The sequence below is a fragment of the Rattus norvegicus genome, chromosome 9, assembly GCF_021556685.1.
Source record: "Rattus norvegicus strain SHRSP/BbbUtx chromosome 9, alternate assembly SHRSP_T2T, whole genome shotgun sequence".
In the NCBI taxonomy this organism is placed as follows: domain Eukaryota; kingdom Metazoa; phylum Chordata; class Mammalia; order Rodentia; family Muridae; genus Rattus; species Rattus norvegicus.
The window spans coordinates 49,997,500-50,024,282 of record NC_141542.1 but is presented as its reverse complement, the minus strand read 5'-3'; the positions used below and the strand labels follow the sequence as shown (position 1 = coordinate 50,024,282).

At 38.3% G+C, this 26,783-nt stretch overlaps 1 protein-coding gene across 3 annotated transcripts in view; it reads right to left on the bottom strand.

Moving 5' to 3' along the window:
- Khdrbs2 (KH RNA binding domain containing, signal transduction associated 2) overlaps positions 1-26,783 on the bottom strand; it is a 506,623-nt gene that overhangs the window by 108,006 nt on the left and 371,834 nt on the right. The window lies entirely within an intron of this gene.

Below are 26,783 nucleotides of genomic sequence, written 5' to 3'. Positions count from 1 at the left end.
ACCTAGGAAATAGATTGAGCCCACCTTCCCATCAACAAGGATTAAAAAAGAAATGTGGTTCATCTATACATAATTTTATTCAACTGTAAAGAAAAGTGAAATCATAACATTTGTCCTGCCTCCCACAAAGAATCTACTTTACCAGAAAGCATGCTGAGGGGAGGGAAGGATTAATTATTCTGTTAACGAGAAAGGATTTTTCGTTCCCAGAAGCCTTCGCCCTTCCTAGATGCAGACATTTACCTATATTGTAGGGCTTGCCAGTTTGATGGGTCTCAACTGTCAATGTATAACTTTCCTTTCTCTTTCTATCCTTTCCTTTTAGATAGTGGCTGAAGCCCTGGCCTGGTTTCCTGTACTTCTGAGATTTTACTTGTTTTCTCTGACCCTGTCCCAGTCTGCCATGCAGCTGCTTGTAGGACTCTACTGCTGAACCTGCCCGTACTCTTGCATTAGAACTTAGGTAAGCATGGCTTCCTCTCCTTTCTCTTCTCCAGGGAGCTGCCAAAACTTATACCTTGCTTGCTCCATTGTCTCCTTCTCAAATTTTAATAATAAAATTGTCCTCAAACTTTCTTCTGAGTCCACTAAAAAAATCTTTAGTAACAAGATTAAGGCCCCACTGAAAGGGGTTCTCCATTTTGAGTAATTTATGGCGTCCCAATTTTCCCAATAACAAGGCACACACCTTAATATACTAGTGTTGCCGGCTGTTGCTGTTGTCTTGACTTCCTGACTTTTTTCCTCAGAGCTTCTTTCTATGTCTCCCCTCCCTTTGTCTTTCAGGAATCCTCTTTTTGGCGGGGAACACAGCCACACTGGGCATTCTCTGTAGACCCACTGTGTGGTCACAAGCTGAGGAAAAAGAACTGCTCAGCCTCAGTTCTTTTTTTTTTTTCCAAACTCGTAAAAGGTTTATGCTCAGTTCAGCTTAGCTTGGGTGTTTCCTGTCATTAGAGCTTATGTGCCTGTGAATGCTACCTTACTGGAACGCCACTCTTGCAGTTTGAAAATGTGGTATTCTGGACATGTAAATCTAATTAGTAAACTAGGCATAAACACCTTTAAGGAGGGAGCTGTGATTGCAAATTAGCAGATTAGCAGAGTTAGTGAATAGGATTTTTGCTCATTTGTATGTGGTGTGAGGATGTTTGTTTTCCTCTTAGAGCTGTGGCAGGGGGAGGGTCTGGAGGTAGGAAAGAGGAGAGATACAAGAAATGCACAAACCTCTGATCTACCCCACAGAAGTGTGTAATGGGGTGAGGCAGGCTCACAATCACCTTGTGTGGGTGTGTCCACTTCTGCTCACAGGAACCCTCAAACCTCACTTTATTTAGAAAAGAATTGCTTTCCAGATGTAATTATATTGAAGATCTTGATATGAATACCACCTAAATGTTTCCTGAGAGCAACACAGGTGTGCTCAAAGAGGACACGCAGGAGTGCATGTGATGATGGAGAATGGGAGTGATGCACCCAGGTTTGAAATGCTGTTGCAAACACAGAAGATGTCTCAAAACATGCAGAGAGAAAATGCAGTGCCCTGACGCCTTCATTTTGGAGTTCTGGCCTTAAGGACAACAGGATTTTTCCTGGTTAAGTTATATAACTCCTGGTAGTCAGTCATGATAAATCTCATTAGAACAGGTTTTCATAGGTGTGGCAAAATACTGCAGGAAGACAATGGAGAAAGGTTCATGTTTATCTCTTGGTTCCAATGATCCCAGCTTGGGTCCCAGTCAAGATTCTTCCGTCACTTTCTGTTTTGTAGTAAGGCAGCACAAGGTTAAAAGGTGTGACTTAGCTCATACTTTGCAAACAATCTGGAAGGAGATGGTGGGGAAGAAGTGGGAGAAAACAAAACAGGCAGTATACCTCAATGCTAAACTCTATTGACTTCTTTCTGTCTACCCCTGGGTTCTACCTCCTAAGAGCCCATTTATCTGGTCCATTGATGACATTAGCACCTATGTTACCCAATCAACTATTCTTAGTGTCAGCTTGGACAGGCCAAGTCATCAATGCATGAGCAAAGAAAAGCTAAGAGTATGTAATGGCTGTTTCTGGTTGTCAACTTGACTATATCTGGAATGAACTACAGTACAGGATTGGAGGGCTCACTGGTGATCCAGGTGGAAGACACAAGTTTCTGATCTAGATCTTGGCATGGAGATCTAAGACATAGTGGTCATGAAAATCTTAGGCCCATACAAAGTAGTATATGCCTTTAATCCCAGGAGAATGAGGCAAGATTTCTGAGTTCAAGGTCAACCTGGGACAAAGCAAATCCTAGATCCAGGTGTGGTGGTACACACCTGTAATCTTGAACACACCTTCTGTTGGAGGCCTACGTAAGGACATTGGAAGAAGGAAGATTCACTCTTTGACTGTTTGCACGTACTTGCCAGCACATCTGTTGGAACATACTTCTACGGAAGAGCAGCTGAAACAACTAGCCTTGTGGGACTGAGCAGCTACTAGATTCTTGGATTTCTCATTCACAGCTGCCCATTGTTAGGTTAGTTGGACTACAAACTGTAAGTCATCACAATAAATTCCCTCCATAAGACAGTCCATAAGTTCTGTGACTCTAGAGAACCCTGACTAAGACAGAATGCTTTAAGACCTCAGAAAAAAGCAAGCCTCTTAAAGTTAATCTCAAGGCTAGCATAATGCAATTCTCTTGTAAAATAAGAAGAATGGCAACGAGCTTCAATCCATGAGTTTGGTGGACAGGACACGTTGAACGTTCTATTGTTGCCCCAGGTTCATTGCCCAGAATTTTACATAAAGATTTTTATAACAATACAATATTTATGATAGATAATGTATTATCATATTTGAGCTCAGATTATATTTTTATGTATTTTACATCTAACAAATCACTATTTCATGAGACCATACATAAGTTACTTTTAGGCACTTTCTTCTTTGAAAAAGATGGCAACTGTGGGCTTATGTTATCCTATGTACAAGTGACTTATTATTTTTTTTTAGTTCAAAGAACTGTAAAAATTGAACTTCAATAGTAATTAGCTAATGCTTTCAAAATTATTTATGAAAAAGTTTAATAGAATCTTTTGATATTTTCATGCTTCAAAATCCAACTTTGTAATTTAATTATTTTGTGTTAGTGATTAATCATTGGTAACTTTTTAAAGTTTCTTAGGGTACAGAAATGAACAGCCAGGTATTACAGCTATGAAGAATTCAGCCAAGGAGAAAGTTCTTAGTGTATATAAAAGTTCACCAAGGCCATTCTACCAAGAAAAAAGATCTTGCGAGGAAATGTAGCTCCCATGAAACCCAAGCAGCTCTGACATCACAGTGTAACATGAGCATAAGATTCAATAGAGTCTTTAGGAAATTTTGTATTGGCATGGAGGATTTTACTCTAGAACTGGGGATGGGTAATGCAGCAAAGAGAGGAAAGAGTAACAAATCACATTAAAAATGTTTGAAAAAACCATCAGGAAAACATTTTATAAGCTTACTTGAAATATACATATATTTATATGTTTATATACATATATACACATATACATATACATATATACATACACACATACATATATGTATATATATATATATATATATATATATGAGTTAGCAGACAAATATGTTGTCTTAAGTGGAGCTATTTCACATGAGGTAATAATGTTCAGCCATGAACTATAAACTACTGATCAAAAAATCCAAGTGGCGAAAATGGAAACATGTTCATTTGAGTTATTGGTCAACAGCGATAGGAGGATGTTCAAGAAATGTAGGCTGTTGCATTTGTCTTTGGTTTCCTCCCAGGACTTGAAGATATGACCTCTTTGCTGAAGGTGCCACACTCTTCAGACATGGAACTCGGAGAAGACAACCCAGAAGTGAGCTATCAGCCTCCTCGCTGTAGAGTACCTGCCATATCTGCAAGTTCTATGCATGCTGCTGAGGGTGAAGCAATCAGTAGTCTTAAATGGCTGTCAAGTGTATGAACCGCAACAATGACCTGCCCAGAGAGCTATCCTAAAGCTACAATAGTGTGTCACTTTTACACTGCGGCTAACCAATGTAAAATCTTTCTAACTGGCCAACTCGATAGAGATAGACTCATGCCTGTTGCTGCAAATTTAACCAACTACTGTTAGCTAGAGTGGACATAAATCCAAGGGGAGACGCTACTAATTCCATTTTCTTAAACCATTCTAATTTTAACTGCATTCTAAATACTTACCTTTATGCCCATATTTCAGGGTAGGCTTCATCTCTCATCAAAGAAGCTTTATTGGGGGAGCAGATGGAAACTGTTACAGAGATCCACAACTGCTCAAAATGCAGAGAACAGATCGTTTTGCCCAATCCCAATTATTATATCCAGACACAACTCCTACACGTAAGGTTTATGCAACATTATGAGTGAGGGGGTAGAAATACTCTAAGAGTGAGAGGACCAGAATGCCTGCCTGAAATAGTGTCTTCTAGACTTGACAGGGAAGCTGTGTCCATGAAATTTCTGCAATATACAGTTGGTTAAAAAAAGTCTGCTGTTGAGGCTTGGTCTCTTGCTATGTATTGTGTATTGTAATGTTAAATACTGATCCCCTAGGTGTGGTTGTCCCAGGGATGAGGAAATCCTCACGCACACCAAGTGATGCTGCATGACCTTGCTCCTTAATTTAAAACTATTGGTTGAATAAAGATGCCTACAGCCTGCAGCTGGGCAGAAGAGAGGTAGGCGGGGCTTCGTTTCCTGGGCTTGGGATCTGAGGCAGAGACCATGAGGGAGAGAAAGAGGAGAGAGAGGAGAGAGGAAGATGGTACAGGATAAGGAACTGTGAGAACTGGCCATGAGTGCAGGTCATTCTGAGTAAGAGCAGCTCAAGTCATATCTCAGGGTTGTTGATAGGGAAGTAGGTAAATAACTTAGAGGGTTGACACCTGCCCAGCTCTAATAAGCTTTTATGGTTTATTAAAATATCACATAAAGGTTTTGTGTCTTTATCTTGGAACTAAATGATCAAAGGTGGGGTGGAAACCCCAAATAATTATTACCACAGCATAATGACAACTACAGTCAATATGCCAAAGAGAATATGAAGGATTTCACTAAGTCCTACCATGAGCTTATTTCAAGTCACAAATAGATATGCTTCCTGTTACTATAATCAGTTTGCACTTTTCTCTCATTTTCTCTAAAACATAATAGTATAGAATGGTCCCTTTGCAATGACTACCTTTCACTTAGCACAACTGTTTTTGGCCTCATCTCTGTTTTAGCATCCCTCGGTGGCCATTCTTCTTTATAACTGAATAGTAGTCCATGTGCATTACTGTTCTGCTCCATGCCCATCTGAACATAATGCGCATATGTTGCTACCCATTGCCGGAATATTCTGTAAGCTTAGTTTCTCTGAGCTGGCAGCACTCCTCAAGCTATCTACATTCTTGATGATTTTCCATTGTTCTACTGATTTATTAAATTTCTTCCTATGATTGCTGACTCAAGAATTTCTCATTCTAGTTCTACTATTTTGCTGAAGGCATGTGAAGACTTGTTATTAGACGACTAAACATTCATGGCTGGCATGTTTTGAACTTTTGATCCCTAGCCACAATTTCTTCTGGGTTTACAGGCCGGCAGAGAGAGTCCAGCTGTGATAATATTATTAATTGATCACATATATTAAAGGATCCCCTTCATTGCTGTTGTATGCAACACTAATTTTTTTCTGATAATATGGCCAGTGTAATTTTCTCTAAACACATTGAAATGTGATTTACATACGATAATCTAATATTTACAATTCTCAACTCATCAGTCACACAACTGCATAATTAGTTTTAAGCATTTCTGTCAATCTCTCACCCGGCTTGTACCCATTAAGTCTCCTCCCTGCATACCTATCATAGTACTCACAATTACACATGGAGCCGAAGCAGCAGTCTAATTTTTATCTCTGTTTATTTGTCTTGCATTGTTATTTCTTAGTGTGAATTATATATATATATATGTATATATATATATATATGTATATACAGCCACCAAAACTAGATAAGATTGATGAAGCTAAGAAGTGCATGCTGACAGGAACAGGATATAGATGTCCACTGAGAGACACAGTCAGAATATAGCAAATACAGAGGCGAATGCCAGCAGCAAACCACTGAACTGAGAACAGGACCCCTGCTGGAGGAATTAGAGAAAGAATTGAAAGAGTTGAAGGGGCTTGCAACCCTATAAGAACAACAATGCCAACCAACCAGAGCTCCCAGGAACTAAACTACTACCCAGAGACTACACATGGACTGACCCATGGCTCCAACTCCATATGTAGCAGAGGATGGCCTTGTTGGGCACCAATGGGAGGAGAAGCCCTTGGTCCTGCTAAAGTTGGACCCCCAGTGTAGGGGAATGTCAGGAGGGCTGTAAGGGGTGTAGATGGGGAGGGTAACATCCTTGTAGAAGAAGGGAAAGGGAATGGGATAGGGGGCTTATGTCTGGGAAACCAGGAAAGGGAATAGCATTTGAAATGTAAATAAAAAATCCAATAAAAAAAGAAGAAAAAATACATTTTTACTCTGATTCCCTGCAAATTGGATGTTCATTTTATAACTGGGGTCATCAAAACATTAAAAAATGGTATTATCACTTGTTTAAAAAATGTTATCATTCTTTGCTGATAATATGATAGTATATACATCAGTGACCCCAAAAACTCTACCAGAAAACTTCTACAGGTTTTAAACAACTTCAGCAAAGTGACTGATTATGAAATTAACTCAAACAACTCAGCAGCCTTCCTCTACTTAAAGGATAAATGGGCTGAGAAAAAAATTAGGGAAACAACACCCTTCAGAATAGCCATAAATAATATAAAATATTTTGGTGTATCTGATTGTCTTCTGTGATGTTTTAATATTATACTCAATATCTAGCAGCTTTATTTCAATTGGCCTTCATGTTTTCCTCCATGGACTGCCAGGGTTTTGTGATATGGTTTACTTTCTTCTGTCTCTTATGCTCTGAAACACTACTATTACTTTTGTCTAAACATCAATTATCATGGGGTGACATGGCCATCCCTTTGTATCTTAGGAGGTTTAGTTCCTCCTGTGTGCTTAGATGCTCAAGTTCCAATAGTAGACAGCATAGCCTTTACTGTATCCTACACTATCAGCTTAAGTAATCTCTGAACTAACTTATTCTCTGTAGTTGGGTATATAGTTTAGGCAATGGCTAAAAAACGACATGTTAAATACAGACAGAACTATCTTTCTACATGCTTTTCCTCTGTAGCTGAGTATAGAAATGTGGACCTCTTGGCTGCTGAGAGCTCTCTATGTAGACTTTGTTCCCAGGGCTGTTCTGTCTGTGTGCAGTTGCATGTTCTTATCTAGCAGACTGTGTTACTCCTGCTTAATGGACTGTTTAAAATGTTTTCTGTAGTTTCAAACTGTGGCTGATGAAATGATTTCCACTTTTTGTATGTCTGAACAAGTGCTTACTTCATTTTCATCTCTGAAAGACATTCCTAAAGTTACAGACCTGCAAGCTGGTACTGATGCCGTTTCTCTCTCTCTCTCTCTCTCTCTCTCTCTCTCTCTCTCTCTCTCTCTCTCTCTCTTTCTTTCTCTCTCTCTCCTCTCTCTCTCTCTCTCTCTCTCTCTCTCTCTCTCGTTTCTTTCAGAACATTAGAAATCACTCCATAACTGTCCACATGTCATTTGTTAGAGAAGTCTTTATAGACATTATCCACTTCCTTGTAGCCCTGCACAAATGCAAATTTATTTCTGACGATGTTGAAGATGCTCTATTTATTGGCAGTTGGACCCATTCAGTTCTGATGGTTTTCTTCATGCATCTGGTGCCGAGAAGCATGGAGCCTCCTGACACTATAGTCTTCAGACTTTTCATAAAAATATTTAGGCATCACCTTTTATAAATGTTTTCCAACTCTCTTTTTCTTCTCTACTTTTTTCTTGAAGTGGTAAGAGAAACTCTCTTGTATTCTGTAAGTTTCCCTTGCTAGGCTTTGTGACAAATAGTTTCCGTCATTTTCTTTTTCAGTATACAGGAAATTAATGTTTCCTTTTACAATGCCTCACCTGTTACTAAGTCAATTCAGCTTACACACTTCAGTTTTTATCTCTGTTCTGGTTATTGCTTTAGTTTTTTATTAGTGCATTTTTTTGTTATTTAAATTTTTCATAATAAATTTGATTATGGTCTTTGCCCTCCCTCGTATCTTCCCAGGTCCTCCATAACTTCAACCTACCCAACTTCATGCTCTTTCCCTCAAAAAACTCCTAACCCCCCACAGAGAAAACAAAAAAGACAACAAAGCCGCCAAACACTAGCGCATACAAACACCAGACACTGAAGCAGAGCACTCACGTATAAGATGCAGTACATTTGGGTGGCCAACCGCTCCAGAGTATGGGCCCTGGAGCAGAGTTGCTGGACCCAGTGTCGCTCCGATGGTGACATTGTCAGACACTCCTCTTGTGTTCTGTTAGTTTGTCTTGCTGTGTTTTTTTAAAAGTACAATTAATGTATCTCAACGCCAACTTGTTGGTTTGAAATGCAACTTATTGCCCTCTTCTCTTTGCTATGCTATTTTCTCCGACTTGAACTTCTGCTGTCACTGTCTCTGTGGACTCCTATGTGCTTCAACCCTGTTGTAGCGGGACGATGTACCTTCCTCAGAGTCATGTGTTACCTCTGGCTCTTAGAATCGATCCATGAGCATCTTGACACTTTACAATTTCTGGCTATTATGAATACAGCAGCTGTGAACATGGTTACTCGCAACACACACACACACACGCACACACACACACACACACACACACACACACACACACACACACACACACCCCTAAGTATGGTGTAGCTGGATCCTTTTTCCAATTTTCCGGAGACCTCCACACTGCTTTGCATAGTGTCTGTACCAGTCTGCAGTCTCACCAGCACGAGGTAAGTGTCCCTCTTTCCCTGCATCTTTGCCCTCACCTCACGTCATTTGTTTTATTGATCTTGGCTATTCCGACTGGAATAGCCAGAAATCTCAAATTCATTATAATGTGTATTTCCCTGATGTGTCTTGACTCTGAACGACTAGATACTGCTCTAACAACTCTTTTGGTGTTTCTGTTTACTGATTAAACACAATGTTAGCTCTGGGTCAGTTTTGATCAGCCAGTTCATCTCTTTATTGTGCATCAGGCTTTGCTTGTGCTTTTGCACATCTGGAATGTTTAGTTGATTTCTGCCACACGGGTTGTAGGTGTGGGTAGCTGAACACAGTTCATTTTCACATTAGGGCTCTAAGATTTTCTTTGTGATTTTGCTTAATTACATGGAGATGTGTTTCTTCCTAGTCCTGCACCTAATATTCCGTGGGTGGGGGACAGTGATAGTTTCTCATTATTTCCTGCTGCTTAGTAAGCCCTCCATGGGTGTGTGGCACAGTGTACTATTAATAGCAAGTGTCCTTTTCCAGTACAACGGTGAGCGGGCATTAATAGCCCTATGTGAACGCTGGCAATGATGTCTGCAATGTTTCCATACCATGTATCCTGAGACTTGGCTATTTAGTCTGTCTCTGTCTCTGTCTCTCTGTATCTGTTTGTCTCTCTGTCTCTCTCTCTATCTTGCACACACACACACACACACACACACACACACACACACACACACACACACACGATACCTTGCAGATTTGTGGAGTTCTCTCTGTGCCTCTTGTTCCTGCCAAATTTTTTTAGGGCCTCCATCTGCATTGGTTTCCCTGGACTCAGCTCTGTACTTTAAGCTCAGGATTCCTCCAGCTACCCATGTTTCTCTTCTCTGTGTGTCATGGTCTGGCTACTCTTGAGGACCACGGGTTAATTAAAAGATTGTTCTCACCCTGTCCCCCTCTCCCAGCGATCATTGTGCTTCAGTGACAGATGGTCAGCCCTGCATGCTGGTCTGCATGGCTTGCATGCTTTGGTTGTTTTCAATAGGTGAAAAGCTATGTGGTGTTCACATTTATCACATTTAGCCAGAAGCATGCGTTACTTTCATTCTGGCTGGAACTGCATCGGGTCTCTCTCCTTCATCAAGGATGAACACTTGAGCTTCTGTGTTCTGTATGTTTTATTATTACTATCATCCATGCACAGCTCCCAGGCTGTTTATACATATTATACCATCAATATTTTGCTAATTTGTGGGAATTATGGAGAAACCAAAGTTTGGAGCTGTTCTATTTTGTCCTGTGACCTTTCTGTACCTTGGCATGTGGATAGGCAAACTTCTTGATACCCTTTCTCTTTGTATCTGTACAAAATGCCGTACACAAGCATTAGTAAGTTTCTTAAATTGAGTTAAAGTTGAACATGAAATGTAGCCTTGGGCCTGGAGAAATGGCTTAGTGGTTAAGAATGCCTGCTTTTTTTTCTGAAGTCTAGAGTTGGTTTGCCAAGCCCTAAGTCATTCAGTTCACAAAACTCTGTAATACTATTACTCGGAGGGCAGATATCTTCCTTTGGCATCTGTAGTTACTTGGATATACGTGGCAAATACACACAGATACACATTAATAAAGAGGAAAATTATTCTTAGAAATTTAGTTGTCTTACCATGACTGTATCTGGCTTAGTAAAATAGGATTTAAAAAATAATCTCATTCACTTCTTTGTTTCTAAGGGAAAAACCCATCCTATCTGTTAGGTAATGTCAGCTTGCGCATACAGCTCTGCCAGGCTGGTGAGTCCTAAGGAGAGCCATGCACACAGCAGTGCTCACCATGGGCACTCCCATGACCTCACTGCTTTAGACACTGGCCTCTTTCCTTGTCCTCCATGTAAATGGGAATTGTTTTTGTACTTCTTAATGCCTCTGCAAAAATGAGGACAACATACCCACTCCCTTGGTATCGTAGGCTTCTAGTTGTATCCATGAAAGTTTCGACATTAATTCTGAACTTTCTCACATTTGGTAATTTAAAACTCATGAAAATATTAAAATTAATGTACTGCTTGTAATTCTTTATTTAAAGTTTTATATATAATGTTAAATATAAATACATACACACATAAAAACGTGCGTGTGTGTGTGTGTGTGTGTGTGTGTGTGTGTGTGTGTGTAAATCAGTGTTTTCACTTGCCTATTAGGTCCTGGTATCCTGAAAGTGAACCAAATCTCCTTCAAAGTATACTCACAGTCAATAAGCCACTAGTTTACAGTAGGTAACTTATACTTTTTTTAATTTATAAAAACATCAAATTATTTTGAAAATACATGGGCTTTTCAATTTCTTCTATTAGCACAACTGAGCCCTGAGCCTCACAGTTCAGGCCCACAGTGCAATGAACAGGTTAGCTAATCCAAATTAGTGGAAACTAGTGGCTAAGAACACCAGTGCTATAGTTCATGCCCTGAAAACTTTATTTTTAAAGATCTGAGCATCTGGTAAGGCTCACAGACAAACCCACATTTCTAGAGAATTCAGCTTGCTTGTACCTGTTTACCCAGCCACAAGTTATTTCGAAAAGTAACATGTACTTAAATTAATTTTTTGTAATATTAAAACCAAGCAATTTTAAGTGTTATTTTTAATTTGTTGATTTAATCATACACAACCATAGTTTTTCAAGTATAGGTGGGAAAATTCAGTGAATGTGCACTTCATTTTCTTAAACAACCATGCTGTTGCCTCATAAAGAGGTTGTTTGCAACCACAGAAATAAAAGAACAAGTCCCAAATTTCTTGATTTCATAAAACCAAGCAGAGTCCCAAGGAAGGATGCCCGCGAAGAAGCTGTATGGTGACCAATGAAACACCAACTGGGTTGTGTCTTAATTTAAGTCCGCCAGTCACCAGGAATGAGTATATTCTATGAAGACACTTCTGCCCTTCTCTTTGACTATCTGACTATTGAAAGAACAGACACAAATGAATTAAGAGTTTCCCCAGGACTCTCCTGTAACAGAAAGAAAGGGCTGAAACCTTGGGGTAGCCGGAGGCGGAGCCTATCTGGCGGAAGTACTTGTCAGATTGCCTTGCAGGCTTGGAGCTGAGGGATGGGGGCTTGGAGAGAGGGCAGGCACGGACTGCTTAGTTATAGATATTTCTCAGCTTCTGTTTAAATTCCATCCTTACCATGAGGCATCTTGAAGGGTCCGGCTACTTCCTTTGTCTTTTAGGTGACGTTTTAATGCCTGATGAGTGCAGAAGCTGATGCAGGTACGATGCGTGTCTGCATGTGTTATACAGAGAGGTATTGCCAGTTGTAGGGCCCGGCCTAGGTAATTAATCAGGACAGTTGAGTCCGAAGGTGGCTGGCACCTCTGACTATTACCCAGTTTAGAACATATTTACACATCTGCTTAGCAGTCTCTAGAAACATCTGTTTGGTTTTATACCGGGGACACAGTATTTACTTAGTTTTTGTTGTAATGAGACTCTGGTCATATCAACTTATAAATCCTAATGGTTCTTTTTAATCCAGATTTTTTTCTTTTGCAAAGCAGCTCATATGTTCTTGCATATTTAGAAAATAGAATCGCATTCCATTTGTGCTGAGGCATTTCACACCATTTGTCTAGAGACTAACACTATAAACGTCAAATGGAGATCGCTTAGCTCAGGTTCATTACGTTTACTGACAGAAACTCCATGAAATATCTACATGTGGACTAAATGAAGCCGTCATTGCTATTTGATGCCGTGGAGATTTATGGAATTCACAACCAAATTAGCATGTACTTGAGTTTTGACTTTAACACTTTCCTGTTTTGTGAAGTGTAGATCGGGATTCATACAAACTACATCTGGATGCCCTGGTCGCATAAAGTTGTACGTAATTTTTCTAAGATTCATTTGTTCTATTAGGCATTATGAACATTTTATATAATATCTTCCGTGGCAGTAGAGTATGGATCGAGGGAGCCACATAGAGAGCAATGTAAATAAAGCTAGTTGGCAGAAGGAAGGTGTAACTTTTCCTTTCTGGGGTTCATGGAGCATGAGGGAGCCTGGGAAATCCAGACTGGAGAGGGCGCTCTAAAGAGCCGCACACTGCCTGCCAGATACTTGTCAGGTTCCTTCCTCAGCTCACTGACCCACTTCTGTTCTTGGGAGAGTTCTTCCTCTCTATTTCAAATTTTCAAGAAGTTTTGAAGAATTTATTTTATTATGTGTGTGTGTGCGTGTGTGTGTGTGGGGGGGTATGTGTATGCATGTGTGTGCACATATAGAGTGTTAGAGCCCCTGGAACTAGAACTACATGTGTTGTGAGCCACTTGATTTGAGTGCTGGAAACTAAATTCCAAACTTTGTAAGTAGTAAGTACTCTTAACCCACAAACCATTTCTATGGTCTTTCTTCTTTCTTTCCTTTCTTTCTCTCTATCCCTTTTCCTCCCTCCTTTCTTCCATCTCTCTCTCTCTCTCTCTCTCTCTCTCTCTCTCTCTCTCTCTCTCTCTCTCTCAGTATCACTGTATATTATGGGTTGGCCTAAAACTCTATTTAGACAGGCTGGTTTTGAATGCAAGGGAACCCTGCCCCCACCCCCGCCCCCACCCCCGCCCTACACATATCCTCCGTGCTAGAATAAAAGTATGAACTGCCATACCTAGCTTTATTTCTATTTGTCTGGACCCTGGCGTATTTTGTTTGTTTGTTTGTTTGTTTGTTTGTTTGTTTTGCTCTGAAACACAAAAGCCCAGGATGGAGTACTCCCTGAACTTGGATCAGCACCTTGGCACATTCTCCTGACACATCAGATTTCCTCATCCTTTTCTCTTCCACAGTTAACTTAGAAGCTGAGTTTTCGTCTGTCTCCCTGCTAGGGGCTGCTGGGATTCTTAGCTTGTGGGGAGTGTTGCTTTTTCTTTCAGAGTCTAATAGATTTGTATTTGAGTTTCAGGCTGCATTGTTAAATTATTTTAAAGTGATGCTAAGAAGTCTCCAAGGGAACTTCAGTCTCCCTGGAAGTGTTATTATTACCAATGAAATGTAAGTCCAGATATTAAACAACTAGTAGAGAAATTAATAACCATGTGTTTTGTGGTGTAATGTCCTTCTGTTTAGAAATCATGTTTAAAGTTATTTAAAATATAAAAAGTATAATTTCCAATATCTGTGCTTTTTCATTGACTCCTTCACTCATTCTTGAGATGGTTTCTCCAAGTCCTGGGCTCCAGCCATTCTTCTATCTCAGCTTCCTGAGTGGCTGTAACTAGAGTGTGTTCACTTCTGGCTGTTCAGAGATGTTAGTGTCCATTCTAGCCTAAATCCAGAACTTGCTTCATCAACTCTGAGATTCAGCCTTAGGAAAAGAAGACATTTTTATCTTCAACTTTTTGTTACAAAACAGACTTGGCTTTTTGTTGTTGTTGACTTGTATATCCCAAACCAAACAAGGCTGACTCTCAGCCACCGACACTGTGGTGTTATATATAGAAAAGAATAAAGTCAAGGGTACCAGCTCTAAACAATCAGCATGCAAAGTCTTGTCTTGCAGGCAGGAGCAGTGAAGGCGATGTCACAGAGCTGAAGGTTCTGTTTAACCCTTATATGCATGCTTCCATTATCAAAGTCCTCAGCTTTCAAATGCCAGGCCCACGGGAAGAAGGAGGGAGAGGCACATGGAGTAGGGGAAGGCCCTCTCCAGCCATGTCTGCTCCTTCTATATTCCCAGTTACATTCTCCCTGTGATCTACTCTGCCCTGTGTAGCAAACCAGTCTTTCTAATACATAGCAACGTGAGCTCCTTCTTTTCACAATTCTGTCATTGTCTGTGACATCCACCAGAACAAAAGAAAGACTAGAAACCAAGCTGGAATAAAAAATCAAAGGGACCTCTAAGAATAGGGTTGTAAATAAAAGGAACTGAATCTCAAGGCAGCTGGTATTTGTCTTCTGTTCTGCTCTCTAGTGTATCTCCCTGACTCTGCTCACAGAAAGGGCTCTGTTAATTACTGAGATGAGAGCTTGTGCACTGTATGGAAGCCTCGCATATGAGTAAAGCAAAACACAGCAGAGCAAAGCAATCCTATGGTCAATGAGCGGAGGCAGGTTTAGAAGGTGGGAGCATCTAGAAGAGAGAGGATTCTAGTAGAGCGGCAAATGATTCGTCTTGGAACGCTGAAGAAGACTGGGATTCATATGAGAGGGAACTAACAAGAACTGTGGTAGTCCGAGAACTAGCTCAACAGTTTCCACAGAGGAGCTAGTTGAGAGGCTGCTAAGGCCAAGTTTTCTTAATTAACGAAAGGTCTCTGTGTCATCATTGGGATGGTGTGGCTTATAGAAAGTCCAAACAGTTGCAGTTAATATTATAGATTACTTGGATAAACGGCTAACAAATGTTTACACACATTTTGTGATACCGGGCAAGTTTTCTGCCATTGATATATATATAAATAACTCAGTATTAGCTTCTATGTATTAATACCTTGATTTCTAGTATTGTTGTTATTTAGCTTTTACACTGTGGACAGTATATGCAGGTCCTAGAATTTATTGTGAAGAATTCAAAATATCGCTTTCAATGTAGACAGGATGGAAGTCCAAAATTTCCTGCAGAATCCGTACTGACTGGCAGAAAATATGAGTTTCCAACCAAGTTCACACCAAGGCTGGGGCATAGAACAGTGGCGGAGTACTTGTCCAATATTCATGAGGCTCATTGTGACAGAGAAGAGAAACAGAAGCTATAAGCTCCAAAAACAGAAGAAATACGTATGAAATCATAAATTAGACAAAATCATCATCAAGACAGGAAATATTGGGTTAATAGGATTCTCCCTTTTGCAGTTGAAAGTGGACTGAATTTCCATGCTGTGTAATTCAAAGGTGTATGCTGTCTTGCAATTAGAGCCATGTAGCATCAAAATTAAACCAGTGACAGTGTTGCTGTCTCTTAAGTCTGCGAGGAGAAAATTATTTCAGACTCCCATGATAAAAAGAGTTTAAGTCATTTTATGATTGCCCTTTAAAGAGAATGATACCTCATGAATTTTTTCACAACTAGTTAAATAAACACTTCCTAGTGATTCACATTTCTGTATCATATTAGTGTACCTTACTATATTAAAAAAAACAAATAACCAAGCTGAAATCTACATTAAGATTCAAAAATTCAGATTAAGTAAACAGTCATTAAATGTAATAACCTTCAAAAAGTCATTTATTAGTTATCAACAGAAAACTGAAAATGAGTGAACTTAGTATTTTAAGTTTTGACTAAGCCACCAGAGAATTTAGAAGGAATATGCATGCTTTTGAGCTCAAACCAAGCACCGTGTTCTTGGGTAATTTAAGGATTGATTATATTGCTGAAACCCTTGAACTTTTCACTTCAACATCTTTTGTCTGTTTTACTGATAATGAGGAGACATGATCATGTACATAACACGTTTTTAAAAAAACACTTTGAAAGTTTCATACATTTTAATTTAGTCTGATAGCAAACAACACTTTCTTGTTAATCAAATATAAAACTTATAAAATGAGTGTTTATTCATTTTTATCTTCCAGATGCATAAACTATTGATATATATAATCAAATTCTCTCTACCCGTGTGTGTGTGTGTGTGTATGTATATATATGTATATATATATACATATATATATATATATACTATATAATGTGTAGTGTTGGTGTGCATAGGTCATGGTACTTGTAGGTGTTAGATGACAACTTTGGAAGACTTGGTTTGAATTCCATCATGTTACATCACTCTCTTCCTGTCCCCAGTGGTTTACTTTGGGAAGAAAGTCTAAACAAAAGAGGACAAAAAAGGATGAAGCAAAATTCTTCAAATAAACATGAACACAGAGTGTGCCAGTTGGCCCTGGGAAACCCTTGGGAATAGCACTTGTTTTCACCTGGGGGAGAATACAGCTGAATTTAAAAGGGAGGAACCAGTGGAAGTCTCATGACAGATGCATATATGGTGAAAATTGCCTAGGATGCCTGTGTTATCTGGTGATGGGGACTTCAAAGGAATTGTATGCCTCTGCCTTCTTCATTTAGGAGCAGTCATAACAACAGTACATGATTCAGGTCCTACTCTACCTAGTGGCCAATAGAAACAACCCATAAATGTAAGATAATTATAAGCATTTACTTTTATGTCAGTTTAAAAGTGTTCTCGTGGAGTTTGTCTCTGAAGTAAGAGCAGCTACCAAAATATATGCATAGCAGCTGCAAGAAACATAGGATTTATTTGAGTCCAGAGACTAAGCAGTGTGTTTATCTAAGTCACATGGGCTGGGGAAACTACCTGCTGTACTTACTTGTGTAAGACTTTGCGGGCTGGGGATTTAGCTCAGTGGTAGAGCGCTTACCTAGGAAGCGCAAGGCCCTGGGTTCGGTCCCCAGCTCCGAAAAAAAGAACCAAAAAAAAAAAAAAAAAGACTGCACACTTTTGACGTCATACCCTCACTATTACCCAACTAAATGCGTTCTTCTCTAAAGTGTAAGATAGAACAAACAAACAAACAAACAAACAAGCAACTCAACAACCCAGAGAGACAAGAATCTCCCTAAGACCCTACTTACATTTACTCAAATCACAGCACATTCTAGGATTTAACCGTCGTCAAAAACATAGTGCATAGCAAATGTGAAAATGAATGGGCAAAGCCAATAAAATGACAAGCTCCAAAGACAGACCCTTGGATGCGACAGCCTGACCAGCAATTGCTATAAGTGTCCCGAAGTCATACGTTATCTCTCAAATCCTTCACGTTAGAACTGTGTAATCTGACCACATACTCATGCCTATTCATCTCCATCGATTCCTTCTTTCCCTCTACCATCAATGCTGCTGGGGCATGTCATGCCATATCAATGGGAATTAGACTGTATCTTTACTATCAACGCTCAGTGAGTTTAAAGGCTAAGATATTATACAAGATGGCTTAAATACTTGTAAAGAACAAATTCATTTGCCTTGACTTCAACCCCTTTTCAACTTGGCTCTTGCTTCTGGGACTATATTTCCACAACAACCTGCTACTTATTTCCTGGCTGATCACCATTGTGTCAAGCTCGTCTCCATAGTGACATCTCCTTTCCTGCTAACCAGCTCAGTGGTATACACTCAAGCGTGTAAATACTTTGAGAATCGAAAGTAGGTACTTTGCTTACTTGGCATCTGGGGATATTGGCAAGCATTTGAGTTATCCCTTCATCCTGCTGTCCCCCGGAGACTAAAATATATTAATTCATATAACACATTTTAATATATAATGCAGTATCTATCTTATGGAATTTTAATGAAATTAAAAAGTCTTCAACACATATTTATTTAGACTTTCTTTTTTCTACTATTAACTACTTATGTCGGAATATTTCTAACCCAGAAGTCTTTCGCCAGGCAAGATACATATATTGGTACAACAAACACAGCTATGTCTTATAGCATTTTCCTGCAAGATGTATTATTTCATCTTAGATGGAAATTTGCTAAGACCCAGGGTATTTTAAAGTGAGGTAAAACATTCTATCCTCCAGTGGGATTTACTAAAGCATAGGAAGTAAATGATTGATTTAATAGCTTCAGGAAGTCCCTGAAACTGAAAGATTTTTGTAGACCTTCCCTCCCCAAGCATGTGTATGTATGTGTGAGATATATATATATATATATATCTTCTGAGGGAAACTCTCCGACCCATCTGCTGTCTGGAAAAGCCTCAGACCATCTGAGCTTCCTGATGTCCAATCTGTTGAGCTGTCCATATGTTATACAGGTTGCTCCAGGTTTCCATCTTTTATAAGTTGTCACCTACATTGGGGTGGGCTTCCAGTGATGCCAGTGTCATTTAGTCATTTATGTTTCTGGAAACAGTCCCTAACTCATATACTTGTAAGAAATCCCAAAATACTCATTAATTCACCAACTGGGAAAGTAATTTATGGTAAATTTCCTACCTGGAGTTACAAGACATTTGTTCATATCTCCCAGGAATAATGTCTCACAATAGCTGTGATGGATGTTAACAGCTTGGGTTTACAATTGGACTGAAGTGACATTGCAAAGAAAGGAATCTGCGTTTTGTACTGTAAACCAGGATAGAATCTTATGGCTAGGGAAGATATAGGCCCTAGTGGAGATATTATTCCTATTGTTTTTTCCACCCTATTAAATAACTTCTAAACATTCCTATTTATTCTACAGATTACTGCTTTTGTAGGTTATCTTCAGGACTTACAACTGGGCAAAGTATTCAGAATAAATGACTCCTGCTCTGACAGAGTGGCTCAAGTATTAGCCAGCAATGAAAGAAAATCAATGATTATTGAAGTTTTTAAAGCTCAAGGAACATTATAGGATAAGGATCATAAAAGATATAAAAGGTAGAAGAAGGAATGGAATGTTCATGCATGAATAGCCATTGCCATCTTGAGCTCAGAGCAGCTGAGATTACCTACAGCCGTGGTTCTCAACCTTCCTAACACTGTGACCCTTTAATATAGTCCCTCATTTAAATTACTGTGCTTAAGTGATCTATAAAACAAAAATGCCTCTCACCTGTAAGTTCAACTTGCCCAAAGACAGAAGAAGGGGGAGGAGGAGGGGGTATGGAAGAGGGAAGAAAGGGGATAACATTTGAAGTGTAAATACATAAAATATCCAAGAAAAATAAATTTTTAAAAAAGATAAGCCACCTTGTATTTTTTCTTCTGTGACCAAGCTTGCTTGCCCCAACTGCACAGGGCGCGCTCTTGCTGACAGGCAGGAAGACATCCCAATGTATCTTTGTCTCTGACTGAGATAAAAGTGGGAAGTACTCAGACTATGGGTTTTGCCTTTTATAAGCCTCTGATTAATTCTGCTATATCATGCTATGGGAATCCTCGATACAAACCTGGCTGGTGTACATGGCCCTGGCCAGTATTTAATAAAGGTTTCTTCAAATCAGACTCAATAATTGTGGTGATGGTCTAATTCTTGCCTGGTGGTATCGACATAAGCACACCCATGAGTGTTGTTAACCGCTGTTGTCCATATAAGATGCAAGCTGCTTGCATCACGGACTACTCTGTGGTGGTCATTTCTGTTTGACAAGTTACGTTTCATCAGAACTGTCTTCATGCCTGGAAAGCATCCACCTCATTTATGAGGCATAAATGGTCTTTCTCAATTTCCTTTACGACAGAAGGTTATGAACTTCTAAACTGATATAACCCAAGTTGTATAACCCACTGGCCTGTACTTGAAAATCAGTGACCCCGCCAAAAGAATGTTTAATCATATTTAATTATTAAGTCCTAACGTCTCTTTCAGTCTGCTTCTACACAACAAAAGTAGTTTGAGTTCTAAGATATGTATGTAAACTATCCTTATAGTAATTCTTGACTCCATGTTAGACAGAATTATTTTCCAATATATGAATAACAGAAACCAAAAATACAAATATTTATATTCATATTACTAACTGCATCTACCACCATATTTAAAGGATTTGGATATTTTTTGTTAAAGAAAATTGTTATACAATATACTGTAAATGATATTTATCAATAGAATTAAAATTTTAGATTATTTCAAAGAAAAAAATGTATTTTCCAGTCCAATTTGGTAGGAGTCATTTATTTCGTTATGTAGAACATTGCAAAAGTCTACACTTCTGTTTAATTACAGGTTATTCTTTAAAGCATCATTGGGGCCACAAACTGTACTCTTTATTTAAAGCATAAACATCACTGATAACTTTAAACAGTGAAGTTTTGTCTTGTAGTAAATCGATAAATTTTACAACCTTCAAATTCAGTATAATAATTTTTTGTATAAATTTGCTTGAGAAGATCCTTAGGTATAGATATGCACTTCCACAATTGTTATTAAATTTATTCATCAAAGTAAAAGAAAATAACAAATGAAATGAAATTAGTATTTTCCAGTTAGAATTTCTCAGTCATTCTGCTTTCTCCATTAAAGTCTGGAGGGCGATTGCTGCAACCGAAGTTCTGGATACAGATGGACGCTTGCCTACGCTTTTCTCACACTGACAGCTTTGACAGGAAAGGAAGGTAAATGAATGATGGCGGGGAAGAGTCTGCATGACCTTGAGTTCTTAAAATATGTGCCAAATCAAAAATATTATATCAGGCAATGTTAGGAAGAGGATACTTTTTTCTAAATAATAATAATAATAATAATAATAATAATAATAATAATAATGAATTTTAAAAAATTGAAATAAAAGGATATCATTTCTCTTCATAATCTTTCCTTCCCTCCCTCCTCCTTCTCCCAAGCTCTGCCTCTTCCTCCTGTCCTTCCCCTCACCCCTATAGTTATACATATTCACAACAGACTACTTCTTGTGAACAGCATTCCTAAGTTGCCCCTTACTCTTTGTCTAGGGTTGGGACCCGCCCCCATGACTCCCCCCCTCCTACATTAGCATATCTATTGGTATTGTCCTTGGTCCCATCTTATTGAAGTACTAGTATTGAGGCAAGCAATGAAGAAGATGCCCTGTGGGCAGATTTCCTAACCCTCTATGTCTTCCAGATTTTTCTTCCCCATTTCCTGCTGTAATCCCTGAACCTTACCTGCAAAGATAAAATGTAGATTTATCCCTGGTGCTGGGTAAACCCCTATCAGCTGTTTCCTGTACTTTAAATGTAACTCTACTAGGGAACAAAGAAGCCGGAGTCCTAGTTTTGTTTAGGGTTGGAGTTTTACAGCTGAAAATCCAGTTTGTCATTGGCAAGGAAATCAGTCTGCCTGGTATTGACTGTGCTGACTGACTTATAGCACCTTGACTTGCTGGTAAGTTACCTTCTAGGCAGTAAGGCATCTATCCATAGACTCAGTTTCCATAGCAGTGGAGTTGTTGTTCAAGTAAGGCAGTGGCTGGTTTAGCTCTTGTCTTATCAGATGTGTCTGCTATTAGGTAGGGTGGCTGAGAGTAAGATATATCTTTGTATCGTGTATGTATGTATGTATGTATGTATGTATGTATGTATCTATCTATCTATCTATCTATCTATCTATCTATCTATCTATCTATCTATCTAATCTATCTATCATCTATGTTATTATATCTGTAGTCCCAAGGGAATTAATTTTATGATGGTTCAACCTTAACTATTTGAATAAATATGACTTTCAACAAACCAATCTCAAATGAATTAAAATAGGCTTTCTCTTCAGAGAATATGTACTGATTAGGACAATGGCAAAGTTCATGCTCAGATTATTAGCTACTAGTGTAGAGAAAATGCAAAAAGTCCTCTCTCATGGGAAAATATAGGTTCATACTATTCATATATGTATCTAGTTTTATATATGTTTGGACAAATCCAGGTTGGCCCACTTGTCTCTGGGTGTCTTGGATTAGATAGCTTTTCAGGCCACAGTCTGTTGGCCTTGAGAGAGACAGAGGAGGAAGAATGCAGGAGTTAAGATAGTCTTCACTTTATTTACACTAGATTGTATTGGATAGAACAAGTCACATGACCAGATCTATTGCTAAAGACTAAGGAAGTCTTAGTCTTAGAACTATGGCAAACATATGCATGAGGAATTTGACGTCAAGGGCATGAAAGAGCACAATTGCTTCAACTACTAAAGTTCAGAAAAGAGAAAAATTGCATTGGCTATGAATAATTTATTTATAAGAATTAGGTCTTCAGCCTTCATTTTTTTTTCTTTATGGCTGAATAATTATTACATTTCCTCTTGACGTAAGTATACCTTACATAAAGTTGTAACAGAAGGGTCAGGAGTACAAAGGTAATGATAATATATTTCTACAGTTAGAGGGAGGAGGATTTTATTTCAGTGTAAGAGATAAGCTAATCAAAACATTAATAATGTTTCTAGTTATTAATAATGACTTTAATAATGAGATTACAGTCATTATCGAGAGACATGAAACAAAATATTTGCAAGAGAAGGTCTTGCAAAAACAGCTGTTCAAGACTTATTCAGTAAGTGGAAGGTCATGGAAGAATTTTAGTAAAATAAATGAATATTCTCATTTTTATCTTAGCAATGCTATTCTGGTTGTATATTCAGTTGAACTCATTACCGTAGCTATAAAGGCAAATGAAATCAGACCGGCCACTGGATAATCTTAGAGCTCTGTGGAAGCACATGCTGAATTCCATTATTAATGCAAATGCAGTGATGTTCAGTTATATGTACACTAAGCTTTTATAGACTATTTGGAAGAGGCTGAAATGTATTTATTAAAGAGAATGGAATGTTTGGTCTTCATCTTAATAAAATCATATTTATTCCCTGAGCATCTTCATGGCTGCTTCTTCTAGGATGCCTCTTCTTTCCTTAACCAGGTACACCTCCTCCATTACGGCCAGCACATGCAGTTTCAGGCAGTGCACACCCTCTGTGTCAGTCTCCACAGAAGGCTGAGCCCTTCTCTGAGGTCTGTGATTTGCATGGGGCATCTACTTACTAAAAGACAGTACACAAATCCCTGGTATCAAATTTCATGTAGTGTATTCTAAAAGTCTTATTTTCTCAGGTTTTATAAAAATAAATTTGAATTATGAAAGTAAATAAATTTTTATTTTGAAATGGAATCATATAACTGGGGAGATTATCCATTTTTTTTAGTATACTGTTTTCACTAAAGATACTTTATATGTATTTAGTCATTAAAATGACTTTGTTATTTAACATACAACAATAAAATGAGCAGATGGGTGAGAGATACCATAAAATACATTTGCCTGGACTTTGCTGTTAGTCACAGTATAAATAACTGGACTACTATGTTTTAGGGAAAAAAATGTCATCTTTTTATCAATAGATTTTGAGAGTAAACTACACTTACTTGACACTAGTACTTTAAAATATAAAATATGAATCACTGAAGCAATTAAATCACAACTCCCAAAGTTCATTAAAGCATTAGAAAAACCAAACTAAGGATGTCTCAATTAAGGATGTTTCTTTTTATTCAATTAAAAAACAAGCTCTGTGAAACAATAACCCTGAAATTAAATCCAGTAATAAATGCAGGCTTCTGAGCCAGGAATAATTTTTGAAAATAGCTATTCATATTAGAATGACATTAATATTTGGATGCAGAGTTATATTAAGTTTAAGTTATACATTATTTAATTTCAAGACAAGCATATCCTTAAAGAGTTTTAGCATTTCAATAATCTTAAGATTGTGTTCTGATCTATATCTTCCTTTCAGAATATGAAATGTGTTATTATTCTCATCATCACAGTGATTGGATAGGTTCGAAATTACATCTACCCTCTGTGTAAGTGCATGCTGCTGTGGGCGCGCTGTATGTCTGGGTCAATGCCATGGGTGTGGAGATTGGAGAACAGTCTGTGGGAGTCCTACCCATCATGTGTGCATCAGAGATTGAGCTCAGGTTTCCAGGCTTGATGATAAATGTCTGGACCTGCGGAATCACCTCACCAGCTCTGCATGAGAACTTTAAACTCTCTATTCCCATTTAATGATCTTCATCAAGAACTGCATCTGTCATTCAACCAACGCACAGACACATTCACTTCCACCACTTAGAACTAGTAAGTAAGTACGATCCTACAGAAAAACAGCACAGGCGAGGAACTCTAAAATACATGGGGAATTTTGTCTCCACAATATCATTTTTATCATATTACATCTTGGCATCCTAAATATATATTATTAAAAATATGATGTGTGGTAATGGTTTAAATGAGAAGGGATATGGCCAGTAGAAATAAATAAATAGGAACAGTGTTGTTGAAATGCGACCCATGTAATTTCTGGAGAGAATGAGTTTGAAGAGTAGGAAATTGACATGTTGGGAACTGATCTGGCAGGATTTCTGTCAAGTTGACGTAAGCGACAGTCACCTGAGAGAAAGGAGTCTCAGTTGAGAAAGTACTTCCATGAGATGTGGCTGTAGACCATTTTCTCACTTAGTGCTGGCACCATTATGAGTGAAGCCACCCCTAGGCGAGTGGCTCTGGGTTCTGTAAGAAATCAGGCTGAGCCAGTCAGGAAGAAAAAGCCAGTCAGGAGCTTCTCTCCATGGTCCCTGCACCAGTTCTTGCCTCCAGGTTCCAACCCTGTCTGAGTTCCAGTCCTGACTCATCTCAGTGATGAACGACGGTGTGGAAGTGCAAACTTAATCCTCTACTCCCTCGGTTGCCTTTGGTCATAGTGTTTCATAACAGCAATAGAAACGTTAACTATGAACTGGAAAAGGTAAAAAAGAGCAAAAATTTTAAAAGTGTGAGGTGGGGCTGGGGATTTAGCTCAGTGGTAGAGCACTTGCCTAGCAAGCACAAGGCCCTGGGTTCAGTCCTCAGCTCCGAAGGAGGGGTGGTAAAAAAAGTGTGAACATGCACATTTATAAAAGAAAACTCCTGCCTCTTACCTCATCAAGAGGATTATGCATAATGTGAGAAAGGAATATTCCCATTCTTTAGGGAAATAGAAATTTGCATATAACTTTAGAATGTACAAATCTTAGAGGCGATCATTATAATTTTTAGGACTTTATCTCACAAATACACTAAGTTGAAAATAAAATTGGGTCTTTTAATTGGGTCTGAAAAAAGAAAAATATGAGTCTGTGTCATTGATATCAAGAACACTCAAAGACAAACTATATTAACTGTCTGTAAGCTTATATATTTTATTTTTATTTACCTATATATTGTCATATTTTACTTACTATGTATTTAATTATTATATAGTATTACATTTCTTTGTCTATATGTATTTTTATTTATATAAATATTTGTATAACAAATTTTAATTTATTATACTTATATATTATATAATTCATACTTATATATTATATAGTTTATGCACATATAAAATTTTATTTATTTATATTTATATAAATATTTATATATTTTTATATTTTATTCATTTATACTTTATATTTTATAAATTTAAACGATATTCTATCACTAATGAAGAATTTGAATCATTTATTTTATGTTTCATGTGTATTTAAAATAAGCAACCTGTAAAATGACAGCAATGAAAATCTATTGCTTTCCTTCCTCACCTCTAGTCATCATATAAAAAGTATCATTTATTTTTTTACTATGTAATAGTTATAACATGGGATAAATTTGCTTTTTACAAAGTGGTAAAGTACTATATTATTTTTCTGTCCCATGGTTTTGTTAATTAAATTATTAGGTAGACACAGCAACTAATGCTACTTTGCTACTAACTAGATCCTAGGCTAAAAATTTATCAAGACAACATGCATATTGTTCACCATACATGGATACACACACACATACACACACACACACACACACACACACACACACACACACACACACACACACACAGAGGTCAGTTCTGCATGGCTGTAGAAGGAAGGTGTTACCACCCCTGAAGCAGGGACAGCATAGTGTGGGCCTAAATGAGTGTTGACTGTTGCATAAGGCTTCTTTGTATAATAATGTACATATTTTACTTCACGCTTCTCCTTCAGGAAATGTTTTCCCTGCCAAGGTTAATGACTCCATGATAATTAGGAGCAGCATGATTCTGGGAAGTGAGAATGTGTCTAATGTTCCTCAGCAAAATGTTAATGCTCTGACCTTCAGGACATCCCTTAAGACTGTGGGAAGGAAGTTCAAGAATATATAATTTCTCAACTATGCAAAATATAAGGATGCAATATGAATTGTATGAGGGCTTTCACAGACCTAGAAAGCCAGAGATGCTGCATTAATGAGTGGTTAGGGGGAAAGGAATAGTTAAAAAACAAGGCTCATGGTTCAAGTAATAAAGAAGCAGCAGGAGATGAGAGGGTAGTGGTCTCAGGTTG